General features: G+C 38.9%; 1 protein-coding gene across 5 annotated transcripts in view; it reads right to left on the minus strand.

Annotated features, from left to right (window-relative positions):
- The window catches only part of SORCS1 (sortilin related VPS10 domain containing receptor 1), a gene marked incomplete at both ends in the record, with an annotated part of 539,831 nt that overhangs the window by 519,929 nt on the left and 1,198 nt on the right, over positions 1 to 18,704 (minus strand). The gene's annotated exons all lie outside the window — the stretch shown is intronic.

Raw genomic sequence — 18,704 nt, forward strand, 5'->3', positions numbered from 1 at the left:
CAACAACAACAACAACAACAACAACAAAAATATCTCCTCAGCACTAAGTCAATAGTAGGATCACATTTCTAAACTGATAAAATGGGCGACACCTTAGCTACTGTCCATTATGGCATTTTCATTTTGGAATGAAGGAAATAGGCCCAGAGAACTGGCATGACTATCATTATGAGCACAGGAATTTTGTGGAGGAAATGGTGATGCCCTGCATCCTAGCACAGCCCTCTTTATGTGATTTCTGGCAGTGCTGAAGTTCTATGTGTTATGCTTCCAAAAGCAAAGGATGAGTTATACAACATGCCAAAGATATCACCATGGATTAGGCACATCTCTCTGTGGCATTGTCTCGTGGTGTCTGTGAAAATCACAAGGCACAGTCAGCCTCCACGGGCAGCTGCTAACCCCTGCCTTGCAAATGTGCTTACTCAATGGATGAGTGAAGTTTATAAGTAGCTTCCTAACTGGTTTCTCTATCTCCAATATTTCACCCATCTATTTGGTTATTGCCATAATTTTTCTTCTAAACTTATCATTTCACTCCATTATTCTTTCAGAATAAAGTCCAAATTCTTTTAATATGCTTTCATTGGTGCACTATAATTACACAGAATAAAGAGAATGAGAATATATACATCCACTTACCAGTTGGTATGTTTCCCCGATTCTGCCACAGTCCTTCCCGCCCCTTGTGCATAGTATTGCTATTGGTATTGATAACTCTATATGTAAGTGCAGCACTATTTTAAATTTCCTTCATCAAGTCTCCTCTTTCCCTCCCCAAATATTCTTAGACTATTCTACTGGTCTCTCTCCTCATTTATCTGAAGTTCCTTTTGTTTCTCAATTTTGCTCTAGCTTTCACATATGCAAGAAAACCTAAGTACCTATATTTTTTGTTAACGGCTAATATCACTTGGATAACATTCCCTCATTCCACCCATTTTCCTGAAAATGACATAATTCTATCATGTTTTTTACACCTATTTATCTGAAAGAACACTATTATCTCTTATATGTATTAGCAACCTCACGTAGGACCTCTTCGGGGAAGTATTTTTGTTCCTACCATCATTTGCTATGGCTGGATTTCCCTCCTCTATAAATACCTGTGTAATGCACTTACTAAATTACAATTCAACTATTACTTTCTCCCTTAGGGAGTGAAACAATTGAGAAGAGGACTGCTCTGTTTCTCAGCCCTAAGAGAAGGCTAAGCTTGTGATAGGGTTAATAGTTTTTTAATAGCTATGGGGATTCGCTGACCACAGATAAGTCTCATGAGTGCCAAAATGACCAGCCACAGAGCTAGTCACATGATTACCATTTGACCACATACACGGCATACCCATAGTATGCAGAGATGATCCTGCAGCTAAGGGCCTCTGTCAAACAAGCAAGAGCCCTCAGCCTTGCCTTCCTCAGTACTCAGCAGCTGGTAGCTAAGCCCCAACTGGGGAGCTGGGTTCAGCACCGTCTAACAGGGAACAGCTCCACCTGCTGAATTCCGTGACATTCTTCTATCCCTTCAGCACAGCTTTCTTCTAACCTATATAGATGCAGCCACATTTTTTTTTAAAGAAAGTACAAGATCACTGTGGGAATAGAAAGGCATTTTGCTTTTATTCGATTGCCTGTGTTTTTATACAGGATTATAAAAATATGTGGGACAAATTGCCACATCATCTTTAAGAAGAAAAAAAAATAAAAAAGAGGACGAATGGTTATATCAATATGCCAAGACTTTCTGTAGTGCCATTTTTAAATAATTAAGCCATCAGGATCTGTGGTGTTGTTTAATCCATCTCCCTCTTCAGCAAGTTGGCAATAATCTCTATCTCTCATTGGATAAAGGGGCAGTGGTGAGTAAGTGTTAGGATTTCTCTGTTCATATTCATTATTGGGAAATAATAATTAAATAATGTTCAAAAATCAAATATTTGGCACACGTTATAAGGCATTTCTTGATGGTACAAGTTAGCTGAACTACCAGGAATGCCATCAAAAGCAAATTTTACTGAATTGAATTACCTAAAGAAGAAAATGAGGAGTCTGGAGATGGGCCAGAGACCAGCAACTTCTGGGAAGAAAACATTTCACCAGTCACCCCATACTGGCAGGTTATAGAAATGGTCTTGTCTAAAAGATGCAAAATCCATTTATTATCCTGGTTTTCTGCCTTGATAGTGATCCAAATACTGCATTTTAAGAAACTCTGACCTATACTAAATCAATGTACAGGAAATTTTACCTGCATGCACCATGTTTTTTAATGAAGAAAGAAAAGAGTTCTTATTATATATACATAATTTTGCAAACAAATTACCATAAATAAAATTTAAGCAGGCCTAAAAATAAGAAAGTCCATTAAAAATAAAAACAACTTGGCTACAAGGTAGTTTAAATAATAAATCAAGGTTAAACAATTCAAGTTTATTCAGATTGAATTAAGGCAAATTAGCTCTCAGGATAAAATATAGCAGGTGGTGCACATTTAACCTAAACCATCTCTAATTTGGAAAAAAAAAACAACAGGGATTCCTTTTTAAATAGAAAGAAGCATTTTCCAAGACAGAGAAGGAGCTATCGCTAGAAGAAAAGATCCCCAATTCTTCATTAAATATCTATTACTTTAGCTCTATTTTTAAGTTAGTACTTTAGCCACTACTGTATTTTAAATAATATTATCATTTTTCATATAAACACCAAAATGTTTGCTTAACCATACAATCTGAGCAGTCTGGTTTTTACGGAAATGCATGCCTACTTTTCATTACACTTTGTTAAGAATTGGTTTCAAAATCTGAATGCAAAGGAGAGAAATTGAATGAGATTATCCAACTATAAGTACAGCTGATGACACAGGTCATCATTTTAGAGGTTGTAACAGAAACACGCGAGTCCATATAAATGTTCTTCATGTGTTCGCACAAGTCTCTCAATATATATTTCTGTGAATGCAATTTTATACTATTTTAATCATGGCAAATAGAACTTGACCTGATGCCTTAAAATGTTCATCATTATAAAATATGCCTCTCCTTTTCATCCATTAGTTGTGAAGAATGAATAAGGACCTGAGTTTCTGAGGTGTCAACATTCCAAAAGGAATCCTGGATCATAAATCTCAAAGCATATAGAAAGTCAAGCTCCAGGTCCATGGAGGGTCCATGCTGCTATTGGTTTTGGTCATAATTAAATCCCCAATGACTGCTGTTATGTTATCCACTCAACTAATAATCATTAAATATAGGAAAAACTTGAGGTCCCTCGACAACAATAGATCATCATGTTCTAAATGATGTAGAATGCACTGGTCAAGAGGTATGCCTTTTAGGCCTGAATTGCCTGGGTTCTTTCTGGGGTTTTAGACAAGAGATTTCAAAATTTTGATTCTACCACCTGCTATCTATGTGACCTTCGGTGAGTTACTAAACCTTTTATTCTAGATTAAGTACTTTAACCTAGAATTTATAGGAAACAATGACTTTATCCACTTTCTATTCTACTAAGAATAATAAAATTCATGGTATCCATCCCTAGGGAATAAGAAAAGTCCCTACTTCCTATTACTGCTGATATGTTTATCACCTCTCAGAGTGCTTGGCATGGAATAAACACCCAGTAAGCAACTGTTGTTCTTATAATGACTATTGCCCAAGCCCCCAACAAATAGCAGGTTGTCATCATCTTTAAATAAAACCCTTCCAGTCCCAACCTCAGTTGGAAAACCCAGAAACTCCCAATTTACCCCTTAAGGTACATGTGCCTAAGAGAAAAATAGATTTAACCCACAATTATTTTTTCTCATCATCATCCTATTCTCAGTTCAGTCTATTATCACAAATGTAATTCTCTCTCACATCATGCAGTATGTCCTCATCACTTCTTAAATATTCTGGTCCTGCCTGACTTTATACCATGGGTTGGTTCTGCACTTAGCTTAAGTCAGGAGCATGTATGTGTTTTTACCTCAGGCCTGCAATGCTGGGTCCTACCAGCCACCAGTTCATCCAGGCAGCTAGCACTAGACTTCCTCTAGTCACACCTCAACCCCTTCTAGGATGCAGTGTCCTCTAAAGAAGTGATTTATTTAGTCTTAGGCTTGAACTTAGGCTTCTCTTTCACCATCTTCCTCTTCCTATCTAATGTTGGGAAGTTTTTTCAGAATAGTTTGGGTGAGATAAACTATATAATTTACACTTCAACTATATAGTTTACATGGATCAAGACAGTGAAAAGTACTGAGGCAGCTTACCTTTAGAGTATAGCAATACTGACCATTTATCGTCCATACCCCAAGAGGTAAATGAAATGATCTTATCTTTCTTAGTGATAATGGAGACATTATCAGATAGGTAGTGCTACCCAAATGAGGACATACAAGAATGAAAAAGTTTAACATGCAGATTAAGTTTCCAGGCACAGGAAGCAGTATGAGCAAAGGGGCAGGAACAGAGGATGAATGGTCCACTTTGTGACTCCGGCTTTGCAAAGGCTGGCAGATGACAACGATGGGGAGCTTCATCCTGCCTCATGGTTTGCATTCTCCCTAACCCCCTAAGTCAGAAGCTGGACAACTTTTCCCAAAAGGGTCAGAGAAAAAATATTTTAGGTTATGTTTCTGTCACAATTACAATTGTGTGACTGAAACACAAAAGCAGCCATAAGTAACCTGTTAATGAATATGCATGGCTATGTTCCAATAGTGCTTTATACCAAATAATTTTCACATGCCACAAAATATTCTTCTTTTAAATTTTTTCAGCCATCTCAAAATAGAGAAAGCATTCCTAGCTAATGCTCCATACAAAACTACTCAGTGGGACAGATTTAACCCATGGCTATAATTTGTTAACCCTGCCCTACACTATCACAAATCCTACCTGCAAATGAAAAACAACTTATATTATTTTCTTATATGTTCTATACAGCTATCTTCATGACCCACATGTAGGTTAAACGGTACTAGGATTCTTGTAAGTTGGTGAGCTTTCCAGGCAAATAAAATTTTCACTTTCTTCTTTCCCTAAGATTTTAAACTAAGTTTAAAAATATCAAGAAGAGTTATATATGAAATGAAACCAGGACTGAAATGACTGGAAAGGAGCTCATTCCTATTTTTTTTTCTGGCGGTATTGGAGATGGAACCCATGGACATTCTACCTCCAAGCTACACCCCAAGCCCTATTTTTTATTCTTTATTTTGAAATAGGGTTCACTGAGTTGCCTGTGGCCTAAGTAATAGCTGAAGCTGTCCGCAAACAGTGATCCTCCTGTCTCAGTCTCCCAAATGCTGGGATCACAAGAGTACACCACCACGCCCCTCATTCCTACTCTTTGGGAATAGTCATTTATATATCTGAGGGCATACTTAGCATCAGATGAGAGATAATTCCCAAGTCATTTTTATCTTAAAATGTTGAAATTCCTATATTGATTTGTTAGCACCAGGAGAGAAAATAGTAGACCACAATTCCAAAGCCAGATCTGTAACAACATCTCACACACCAGTCTCAGAGATATGTGCAAGGAAAAGATAGAGCTTAAAGTCCACCAAGGACTCTTCAACTTCCCACAGGCAGGTGAGCCAGCCAGAGAGCAAGAGCCCCTCTGTCTCTAGCTGCACCTCTCCTGGTCAGCTCCCCACTGCTACTGTCCACTGTTTTTTTTTGTTTTTTGTTTTTTGGTTTTTTTTTTGTTTTTTTTAATCTAGAAAGTAGACAAGGAGGGGATGGTGAGGTATCAGCCAAGTTAAAGCAAAGTTCATTTTCTGGGAATATTCTATATATTTAAGTTACATATGTTGTCTCCTATTTTCAAGGCATAACCAGTTAGGTATCATCAACATTGGTGTGGAATAGTCTATTGCATTCTTTCACTGCTTTAAAATAATTGTACTCCAGTTGGAAGTGTTGACCATTAGTAATTGCAAAACAATTTGTTCTAATGCAACCTGATTCCTTATGAAATTAGGAAGCATGTCCAAAAAAATATAAACACCGCACCTTTCATTCTAAAAGCAAAAGCATTACAGAGTAATCAGAAAGAAGTATCATCACTGTTTAATCAAATTATGGCATAAAGAAATGACGGAACAGTGTTCTGAAATTGTTTTGTGTGTGCACATACATGTGTATGAATGAATGCTTGTATATCTGTAAGACCTGGAGGGGGAAAATTAATCACTTTGGGAAAATCAGATTCCTTCATTTAGTTTGAGGCAAGTAGTATAATAAAACATTCAACATGGGAAATCTAATCTGGTGTTTTAAAGTACTGTTGCCCTTACTTCCACACCAAGATGATGAAGGAAGAGAGGATCCTCCCAAGGACAGCTTGTTGACTGTGATAAGGCCAGAGATGCAAGATAGAAGGAGAGAGAAGAGGCTGAAATAACTTTTCCTCCAACCCAGCCCTATTCTGTCTACAAAACTGCTAATGCTGTATAAAGTCCCAGCTTAAGAGCCACTTCCCTTGAAAGCTCTGCCTCACGCTTTCAGGCAAAATTAGTTGTCCCCTGTTCCTCTTTGCTCCTGCAGCACTTTGTGCAAAATTCCATCACAGCTATTATGCATTTATCACGCTAAATTGCAATTTGTCTGTTTATGTGTCTGTTTGTTTCAACCCAGATCCTCACCTTTGAGGTTTAAGATCAAGCCTTATTTTGCTTTGTATTTTCAGCATTTAGCACAGCACTGACCCACTGGCCGCTTGAAACAAGTTTCCATATATTTATTAAGGAAATGCGTGTCAGTGTTAAAAATTCAAAATGCCTCATACTAATATAAAAAGAAAGGTTAAAAGTGGTCTTCCCATCATCCAGCCCATGAATCCCACTTCTGAAAATAAATCACTCTTAAGAGATTAACAATGCATAAGTGCTGCATGTACACTTCCACCACACACCCAGCCAGCCTACCTATGTGGCCCTTGAGGTTCTCACATGCATGAGAATGGCTGTCCCTGCTAACCTTTTACAGGCTGGGTGCAAAACCCTTCAAAGTAAAAGTACAGAGAAACTCTGCATAAATGGAAGAGAACAATCTGCTTAGGACCAGATATCCTCTGCACTTGTTTTTGTATTTGAGAATGGGTTTCAATTACTTCCCAGCTGGTCTCAAACTCTGGGCTTGAGTGATCTTCCTGCTTTGGACTCCAAAGTAACTGGGATTACAGGCAATGTACTATGCCCAGTGACTACTTGGCCCTCTTTTTTTTTTTCTCCGATAATGGGGATGGAACCCAGGGGCATTCTACCTCTGTGCTACACCCCCAGCCCTATTTTTTATCCTTTTATTTTTTACTTTTGAAACAGGGTCTCACCGAGTTGCAAAGAGCCTAAGTAGCTGAGGCTGTCTAAGAACCTCAATCCTCCTGTCTCAGCCTCCCAAATGCTAGGATTACAATTGTATACCATCATGCCCAGCTTTAGCACTTTTTATGATTTGATTATGTTAAATGATCTCTCCACTCAGGGACACTTTTTCTCTTATTTTCATCTTTCACTTTCTTTTTATCATTTTTTCCCAGGAGTGTGCATTCTTCCATCACAATCCTTTCTTTGTCTTTCAGTATGCCTTCATTTTGTCTGTGGTCTTTCTGTGTCTGTCTCTCATCTTTTCTCTTCCCAATCCTGTTTCCCAATCTGCTGTTACTGTCTGTCTTGATCTCTCCCTTTACCTCTATCATTCATTCTCTCCTCCCATCTCCCTCCTTCTCCCTTTCTTTATGCTTTGTTCTCTCTCTGTTCATCTCTGTTGTGTGTGTGTGTGTGTGTGTGTGTGTGTGTGTGTGTGTGTGTCTCATTTCATAGATCTTCTTTCACCCAGCTCTCACAGTCAGTAGATATCCATACCATAGCCTTAGGCCACTGTCTAATATTTCACTTTTAAGAAATAAAGACTTTAGTGTGGTACATTGTTACTTATCCCGCCATGTATAAGTACAAATATGCAAGGCTGCATGTAATTGTTACCTATGACTTCATATGCACATATATTATAGAGATGGAAACCAAGATCAAGACAAAGACCAATATAAATTAAAAAGGTACTTTATGAGGAAAAGGAGATCACTAGAATTTCTGGAATTCACAGTCAGATTGGTGACATTACCTTCTGCTTTAGTGAGATACAGAATGGCCTTTTGAAGAGCTCACATATTGATGTTTGGAGTTGTCCTTGAAGAACTCATAAATTGGTGTTTGGCATTGATGTAAATGATTCATGAGAGTTGTAATTCCAGTAGTGGATTATCCATTGTAATGGATTTATCTGGCTGGTGGCCTAGGCTGGGGAAGGTGGGCCCTGGGGGTATGGTCTTGGAGATTATATATGGTTCCTCTCCCCCTCCCCCCGTTACTTGCTCTCTGGCTTCTGGTATCCATGATGTGTGGATCACAGCCTATGTACTCTCCCTCCGTCTGCTTCCCTCTGCCAGATCTGTAGTCCCCAGCTTCACAGCGACTGAACTCGAAACCATAAGAAAAGGCATCTTCTTTCTTCTAAATTCCATGGTCAGTCTTTTAAATTACAGCTGTAAGAATACTGACCAGAACACCTCCAAATCTCTTTCCCCTTGGAATCAACCAATGGGACAATAGACATAAGGCCCGGTAAAATGCTGCCACATACTCAGGAGAGAAATAAGAGTTATCTTCCTGCTTCTGAAAAACTCTGGTATGACTGTCTCCAAACAACAATGATCAGAAGCAAAATAGACAATATGAATGTGGGTACTCTGTCTCAATCAGATGCCTGGAGTTCAGTTCAGATGGGGCCAAATTTACAAACTTCTTTATACTCTTTCTTTTTTTATTTTTCAAATTACTTTAAATAACAATATGTTTATTAAGAAACAACAAAATAGGGGGAAATTACACACAATCCCAACATTCATCACAATTATAGGCAAACATCTTAAGTTATATACTTCCTGTATTTTCACAAAAGTAATTATTTTATAGTATATAATAACTGAAAAAAATACTGTGCCACTACTATGTCCGGGCATATTCTAGAAACTTAGGATATATAAAGAAAAAACTTTGACTAATAATCCCTAAATTCATGGGCTTTAGTTTGTATTATTTGGTGACATTTTAATACAGTATAATATATTGTTTTGCTTTTTCTTTTCTGATATTTTGTGAGAGGTTTCCTAATACAAATTGTGTATTTCTATAATCAATCTTTTAACGGCTTCAATATCCTACAACATACTTGTACAGGTCATGGGTTGTTTGTACTATATGAAAAGCCAGTTTCCTCCAAGGTAATACCAAACAAAGCACCAAATATTTTGAAGCAAGTATTATGCATAATGGGCTAGAAGTGTTAAAGGTTGAAACAGAAAGATCACAGGGTTGAAGCCAGCCTCAGCAACTGAGCAAGACTCTCGGTTACTTAGCAAGAACTGTATTAAAATAAAAATTAAGCCAGGCGTGGTTAAAATAAAAATTAAGCCAGGCGTGGTGGCACACACTTGTAATCCCAGCATTTAGGAGGCTGAGACCGGAGGATCACAGTTCGCGGACAGCCTCAGCTACTTAGTGAGGCCCTTTGTAACTCAGTGAGACCTGGTTTCAAATAAAGAATAAAAAATAGGGCAGGGGGTGTAGCTCGGGGGTCAGTTGCCCTTGGGTTCTATCCCCAGACACACAAAAAAAATTTAAAAATTAAAAGAACTGGGGATATAGCTCAGAGGTGAAATACCCCTGGGTTAAAACCCTAGTACCATAAAAAGAAAAAGAAAAAATCAGCTAGAGATGTTGAGAAAGATACCAAAAAGATTAGGACAGTGTCTCAGAAGTATTTATACAGGAACTAGAACAGAGAAACAGAAGCAATATGACAACCAATGTCTTACAAACATAATTTAGTAGACAATACTTGTACACAATATCAGAATTAACATTAACAAAATAATGATGATAATGACATATATGTGACCCATATCAATTGTTAACTATATGTCAGATGCTACCTTAAGCATTTTCTAGGTATTATCTCTTTTAACCCTCAACTAGCCATATGAAAAGTACACAGTATGATCCTCTCTTCACAGTGGAGAACACTGAGGCCCAGGGCTACAAAGTTAATTGTCCAGATTCAATACCAAGCAGATAGTGAGGCAGGAAATTAAATGAACCACTGTGTATTATGCTATATTTTAAGTTCTGTACTCTTTTTTGACACTTAATCATGTACTGTCTTTGTACCCTGGTCGTGTGGCCAGCCAGGAAAGATAATCCCCTAGGATACAATGAATGGAGGAATATTGCCTAAGGATTATGTGCCATCGCAGGGGATCTGCACAGCTTTCCACCAGGTTTTTACCACTGGGAGTCAGAGTTCCAAGAGTTGATGAAGGTTACATACCTCAGCTCTATATAGAAAAAAATAAAATATCAATACCATATTATAAATTTGCATACAATGGAAGGGTTTCATGAACTATAAAACTTAAGGAAATAATGTTCAGACTTGAGTGATCCGAGAATTTCTTAAGAATTTTTTCCTAATAATTACATCTTTATGGTTCCTAAAGTTTCCTGAGATCCTGTCTCACATCAGGGGATTAAAAGCAAATCCTATGGTTGGGCATGGTGGCGCATGATTGTAATCCCAGCATTCGTGGAGGATCACGGTTCGCAGACAGCCTCAGCTACTTAGTGAGACCCTGTCTCCATCTTTTTAGCCAAATGAAAGTCAGGGCAAACTGGCCTGCAGATGAGTTTCTAAACTAGATTGTGGAAAATACCCCAAATAGCCTTTTTCCCTTTAATGATGCTGGTTAAGATTACACACTGGGAATTACTGGGATAAGAGGGTGACCTTTCACCTTGAACACCACTCTTTATAGACTCTCTCATGGACCTGGGAGCAGAAGGATTAATGGCCCCTGATTTTGTGTCTCAAGACCTCCTGCTACTCTGGTTAGGGCAAGGATGACTAGAGGCATCAATCCATTGACTTCAGGGCACAACATGATTAGTTGGTTGTCTGATAAAATGATTCTTATTAGCACTTTCTCTAAAAAGAAAGTGTCCACACTGTCAGCTTAGAATCATTAGCCAGTAGGGAAAAAGCAGCAGCACATCCTACATGTCCTCCCATGATGACAAGATGCTATGAATCGCTAAGCATGGGAGAGACGCTTGTAGAGCTGGGCAGAGGTAATGGCTTTAATCAAGCTGCAGTGAAGACCAGCTTATTTCCAAGTAAAGCATCCTAATTCTGTAGCCTGAGAAAGGGGTGATGTGAAATGGAGTACCCCAAAATATGTCATGGATGCCAAGAGCACCCTTACTACTCCTCTGCCTGATTTGTGGATGTATGACTAAACAAACACAAAATATAAACCAATACCCAGGGGAAGCATGATCTAGTAGAAAGAACGTTGAAGCCAGAAAGGACAAAAATCCAGTCCCAGCTCAGCCATTCCCTCCTTTGACCACCTGGAGCAAATTCTTTAAGCCTGAAATTCCACAGCTTTAGAATGAGGATGGTGAGACCTCCTTTGTGAAGGCATCCTGGAGACTGAGTGAAATAATTGGTGATGCTCCAAAACATACTTCCAGGGAAGCTGTTCACTAAACTGTGTTTATTTGTGTCATCAAGAGAGCCTTCTGCGATCATCAATGTGTCTTAGGCAGATGAGGAGACCAGTTCTTAGAATTCAGCAAATCCTTTGTTGCCTTCCTCCAAAAGTTAGAAGTGGGGGGGGGTGAGCAATAGCTGGTGACTCTGTTTAATTTTTTAGCAAAAGTGATTGGCACTCCTTCAAGTTTGACCACTCCTGCTTCAAAATATAATGCTCTAGTTTCCTTTGACCGCAGCAACCTTAATGTTATTGTTAACTAGATTTCACTTCCTGAAAACAACAAGAAGAAGATGGGGGCTATCTTCCTTTTCTCCCTCTACCCCTTGCTGCAATAAATCCTGTCATAAATAATCTCCTTTCTGAAGTCTATTAGCAGTGGGATGCAAATGAGAGATTGGGAATTGCTGGAAATCTCACTTTCAGAAAGCCCCATCATCTCTTTTTAAGACCACTTTTTAAAGGTTTAAAGGATACTGAGGTTATGGCTTTTGATAAGGCTACTTGCTCTGAAGCCCAAGACAAAGAACTTGAATAGCTGAGCCTAGAATTCAGGAGCTCTGTGACCAGTGTCTACACTTATTCACACAATGGCCAACTTACAGCCAGGGGGGCATATTACCCAACCCTGAGCATGGATGCAGCCTGTTGAAATCCCAAGGAGGGCCAAGCCAAGCATCTCTTGGACAATGTGAGCAAATGACTCTGACCTTTTTCCTGATCAGCTTAATAGGAACACCTTGGTTTCCTTGTCTGAAAAATGTAGATGATATTTGGTTTCCTTGTCTGAGAAATGTGGATGATATTTGTCTTTCCTATTTTTTTTACAATTGTGGTGAGAATAAAACTTGAAGTAATGGAAGTAATGTTCCGATCTTGAAAACTGAAGCGTTTTGCAAAGAGAAATAAAAGGGCTCTAACTGATCTAAAGTGGTATAACAACTTTCAGGAGTGCTGTAGAGAGAGACACAATATCTTTTATAACTGTATAAAATTTCATGTAGAATTTTCTACAAAGCCTTCACTTCCTTCTCCCCACCACACACACCTACATTTTAGAATAGGCTCCGTTCTTTCCTTATAAACCTTGCACAGTAAAGAAAGTTCCACTTCCATTCTTTGCCAGCCATTTGACTAGTGCATCAATACAATCTGAGCAGAGTTTTGATCTCTCCAAGAATAACCATTATATCTCCGTGAAACCACGCCCCACCTCACCATGGCATCTCTTCTCTGTCCTCCCCTCTGGTCATTGCAGAGATAATAAATGGCCAATTTCCCTTCCAGGAGAAACAGGTGCATCTGCCACACTGTCGAGCCAGGAATGCAGAGCAGGAATTGAGATATACACAAAGACAGGACAAACACTTTACATATATTTTGTGAGAAGATAAGGTGGCTGGGAGCCAAATTAATTTATTCCCCAAATAGTTACACCTCTAATGCTTCTCTCCAAGAATTTAAACAAAAGAAATTCCTTTTGTGAAAACCCTGTGTAAAAAAAAGTCAAGGTAAAAATTAAACAATCACTACAACAGCTGATATTTAATGTGCAAATCAGAGCACTCCTGTGTTTCAGTGACCTTACAGGGTTTTATTTTTCATTATGGGTCTTGGAATATACCCTAACTTATAATGAGCTTGGTGTGCTTATTTTTCTCCTTAAATCATAATTGAAAATCATTTCTAAGATTAAAACTCTAGCTAAACAGTTTTGAATTAAAGCAGATTAATTTCCTGGATCGAGATAACAATGTGTGTGTGTGTCTCTTCTCATGACTTTAATTCCTGCCATCCATTCAGTTCAAAATATCCTTGCCATAATTTTAGAATGTTCTCTTATTTTTCAAGGTTCAGCTGACATACTCTATAGTAAAGCCTGGAGACCACCCTTACCAGAAAATGCTCTCTCCACACACCCCCGGAATCCTGCAGCACATTTAGCATTAATTAATATTAATTAATTTATTTATGAAACTTGTGATTGAACCAAGGAACATTCTACCTCTGAGCTACACCTTCAGCTGTTTTGAGTGTGAGTGTGTGTGTGTGTTTGTTTACTGGAGATTGAAACTAAAGGCATTCTATTTCTGAGATAAACCTCCAGCCCTATTTTTATTTTATTTTACTTTTTCCATATTTTATTTATATGTGGAACATATTGAAAATGGTATACATTTAGATTGTGCTTGGTGCCCTCCTCGTGCCTGGTTCCCCTTCCCCTCTCCCAAAAATGAGTGTCCAGGTTAATCACGTTATATTCATACTTTTACACATATTTGGATGTAGCTCATCCATTTAATCAGCTCAGCCCTCTTCCTCTCCTATCCTACCATTCTAGCTTTGCTGAGATTTCCCCACAGGGCCTCGTTGGGTTGATGAGAGTCTCACTGCTTGCTAAGGCTCTCCTCAAACCTGTGATCCTTCTGCCTTAGCCTCTTAACTACTGGGATTAGCAGAATGTGCCACCATGAAGGGCAAGGTACCTCATACTGTCTCTTAGGAGGATTCTTTGGAAACAGAACTGAAATTCATTTGAGGGTGAAGATTATTTCTTTTTATCTTTGTGCACCACTCCATACATTTTCTTGTGCCAGTGACTGATAAATATACAGATTTTAGTAATTGTATTTGTGGGATTAAAAGTAAATAAAATGTGTGCAAGGTTCTTAGCATAATGCTGGAGCATGGCGATCACTCCTTACTTGTGAGAAGTTATTATTCTCATGAGTAAATTTTATTATTCCACCTGCTTTTGTAGGTTAGCCTCAGAATTACTAAGGCTCCCCAATGAAAAGATACGAATATAGTTCCCAGAGTCAACACTCAGGTCAATTTACTCTAGAAAATCTCATTAAATATCTAAGAGATGTTTACTTTCCAATTTTGCATGAACCTTTATTTTCTCTCCGTTGACCCAAAACACACATTCTTTAACATGAATACATAATACAATAAACCTAATAAACTGAGTTTTGCTGCAAATCCATATGCCCCAATGGCCATGAATGCCCACTCGGATCTCACAGTTTTTCTTTTCCCATAAATAGATATGCATATGAACTGTAGGACAAAGAAACAGATGTGAAATCAAAAAGTTTGCTCACTTATAGGTCAAAGATGGAGGACACTGCGTCCTTTCTGCAACTCTGATGCTCCCAGTCTACATCACACAAATGTCTTAGGAACACAATACCGACAGGCCAGTTGAACGAAGTGTTAGATTAGTTTTTATCTGTAAGGTAGCTCAGTGGTGTTCAGATCTATTCGTGCCATTTCACAGAAGATAAAGTTGAGGCAGCAATACTTCAACATGCCATCACTATATATCTAATCTTTATACACAGTCAGGACTATAAGCCAAAATTCTTAACTTGCAGTAGAGAACTCTTTCTTCACTCCCCCTACAAAAAAACTTGAATTTATTGAACACTTACTATAGACAAGGCAACTCATCAAATCTTTTTTTAAAAAAGCTTTCAGGAAATAGTGTCCTCACACTTTAGATGAGGAGACTGAACCTCAACATATTAAATGTCTTGTTCAAGGTGCTGAGAGCTAAGTTTCTTCCTCAAAGCTGCTTCCATCATTGCACATCACAACAGCTTTCATTAAAAGCATAGAGTACCCACCAAAGAAGGAATTATGTGAACTCACTAGAAAAAGCTAAAATCTTTATTATTTTGCTTCCAAAAGTTGAGCTAAAGAAAAAGAAATTATCAAAATGCATAGCCAGATCAACTCTTCATACTCAACCTCTCTACAAGATCCCATTTATCATTAAATGAGAAAAAGGAAACCAGACCTGAGAGCTGAGTGATTCCAGGACAGCCTCATGGACTCTCCAGCTGCAGATTACATGTCTTACTAAAGATGAAGAGGTGGGTGGCTGAGAGAAAGGCAGATGCTCCTTAAGGCACAGAGTATATGTGGTAGGCATGCACCCAAGCCCTTGCTTTTCTACAAGGAAATGAAGTTTGCAGCTAAAAGTATGTACTCCCCATCATCCTCAGGAAACAACTCAAAATAGGGTGATGGGCCATATGAATTCCAAAAGGCCTGAGTTTTCTGCCCTGTCTAGATGTCCACAGGACAAGCCATTCTGTAGGGTCTTGGAGCTGAATAACCCTGGGCGCCAGTCCCTGCTGTCCCACCAACCTACCACTGACCTCCTGTTTCCTCCGGCTATTCCTTTAGCCTTCTGGAGCCTGAGTTTTCTCCACCATGTAATGACAGTAAGAATACCTGATTTAGAACTCTTCTGAGGTAATTAAGATGATAAATGCACAGCATCTACCTGGCCCTAGTTGGAACTCATTTTATTCACTAAGATTGGATGATAAATGTCAAGTCCCAAGACAGCCAAAGGCAAAGGGATACCTGAATAAAAAACCAGCCTATCATGTCCTTATAAGCGAAGCACTGAAGATACCATAGTGGCAAAATATAAGCCAAGTAAAAGCCTCTGATAACAAGTCTTCTAACACTAGTGCCAGCAAGAAAGAATAGAGTGGTAAATTGAAATGTTCAAATTAACTACAGCATAAAAATCTGAAAAAGAGATAAGAATCCTTGTCACCTACTTTCCGCCTCTCAAGGATCTCATGAAGATCAGGGAGGGCAGCACTCTGAAGTTCCTTGGAAAATTGGAATAAGCACACACACACACCATCATGCACACATATATAGACAAATATATTTTTTAACACTCTAAGGATTACTATATAAATTTAGATCAGGGCACAGCATGCCTGAGATGAGTAGGGTAGGAACAATATGTTCTTGCTTACGACAAGGAGCTCATGACAAATGATTCATACCCAGTACCTTTCATGCCAAAAGATCCCCCCAGGTGTTCCACCACCTCTAGCAACAGTTTCCATCCAGCTAGAAGACTGCAGCATAGAGGAATCACATCACACCCACTGGTGAGGCTAAACAGTCATGTCTTCACACAACTGCACAAGTCCATAGCTGAGGGGGCAGAAAAGAGAAGGGAAGGAGATGAGCTGAGTGGAACTCTCTAGAACTCTTCACCAATTTGACAGGCAGCCTGTAATTACCTTGCATTTGCACCTTGAATACAGGCAGTCATTACTGTAACTGTAACCACAGGCTCTTCTTAGCATAGGTTTTTAGCTTAAAGGTGAGACAGGCTTCCAGGAGGAGTGGCCTGAGTCACTGAATGGTTAGGCATCAAATTAGGAAAACACGGGAGCCTCAATGTAGCCCCTGGGTTTAAGTTAGCAGATTTTTATTGTGGGGGAATAAGAGAAAATTCCAAACAGGTGTGCCGGATTCCACAGTCATTGTGCCCTCCCCTCAATAGGCTAGATTTGACTTCTCTGTAATTAATTTGACAGCCAACACTTGCACTATGGGAATGAGGAAATCCATTCCCAGAGGACAAGCAACTTGCATATAGTCAAGCCACAGATAAACAGAACTAGAACTCAGGTCTCCACTCTGTTTTCCATTTCACGAAGTTGCCAAAGAAGTTTCATTTTGCCTTCCTTTCCTTAAAAAAAAAAAAAAAAAAAGCATTGTGTCTCTTAGGAGTCTGGTCCAGATAAGAACTAGTTTTAGTTTGGAGGAACTGGATAAAATTAATCATACTTGTTCATTATTCAGATGCATATATAAAAAGAAAAACAATAATTGTGCATAATGAGAAGGGCAGGGGCAGGAAGGGGGAGGGGTGATGTGTTTATGGAACTAGAGACTTCAAGGGGTGGAGATCACATGCTAACATGTCTTGAGTGTTTAAACCTTTAATACTCCACACCTTTATTATTTCATACATTATCTCATGCTTGCCTACATGTTCTATGCCTTGACCCTAATAAACCATACTGAACTTACAAGCAGTATTTATAAAGATATAAAAAGGCTGGCAATGCTTGGCGCCATTTCTTAAATGGAGGTTAAAATTTGCCAAAGATGTACTCTCCTTTTCTCACTCTTTCCAAGATCTTTCAAGAGATGAACTAAAGTAGAGGTCTAGTGGGTAAGTGACATTTTACAGCTTGAATTAATTAAAAGCCAGAAATAGTTTTGAGTCCAAAGCTTTTTTTTTTACTTTTTAATACAACATGATCTAACATGTTTGATGTACTTAAAAATCTTCCCTTAAAACCAGAGCTATCTGTTAATCACTTAAAGCAGTGTGAAAGTTACTCAATCAGTTTTAAAAGATTTAAGCTTAAATTACAGGATTAATGTTAATGGGGATGATGGGAAAGATATGAGCATTAACGTAAAGGAGGAGGGCAAGGGTGCCCAGAAATTTGAATGGAAAGAATTTCAGCTTTAATTATTTGATGCAAACACCCTGGAGAACAATATAAAACCATGCCCTCTGTCACCAGGGAGGCATTGTGGGGAAAACGTTGCTGGTACTCTCAGGAGAGATGCATCATTACAAAATACTATGTATCATGATTTGCCAGGATGCAAGAAACCCATGACAGACTACATTTTAAAATGTTCACAACTCTAATTAAAAAGCTGACAATGAGCACAATTCACTAAAGTGGCACTTCTCTGGGAAGGTTTCTGGTAATTATGCTGCAACAGAAAACATTTTGAAAGGTACCAGGCTGCAGAGGCTGTGCACATCACGAACACTACAATCTCAATTACCTGATTGAAGGTGCAGCTTGGAATTTTTTTTTCCATTTTACAAATCTTTGATTTTTATGTTCCTCTTGTCTGCTTAACAGCAGCCTGGAGAACTTTCCACACTTTTCTTCAATCGTCTTCAGTTACCACCAAAGCTGGGTCTTTACTAGTTTAGCTCATTGAAGTTTCTGGGCTCCGTTTAAACAAGAATAGCTCCCTGAGATTACAGACATACAGACTCTCCTGGAAATCTAAAAGCTTCCCAACATGACCATGGTCTTGCACCCTGAGTCCCGCTGCCATCCCCTCCTGGAATCCTGCAATCCCTGTCCTGCTTCATAAAGGGAATGGCGAGTCTTTATGTGTGCCCCGCACTAGAGGAGGTCAGGCTTCGGGGAGAACAGGGAGCTGTTGTCACTGGGATATATCTGATCTTCCTGAGACTGATGATGCCAGAGAACAACCACTCTTTCATGGGCTGC

This window comes from Muscardinus avellanarius (genome assembly GCF_963383645.1).
Source record: "Muscardinus avellanarius genome assembly, chromosome: 4".
Lineage (NCBI taxonomy): Eukaryota > Metazoa > Chordata > Mammalia > Rodentia > Gliridae > Muscardinus > Muscardinus avellanarius.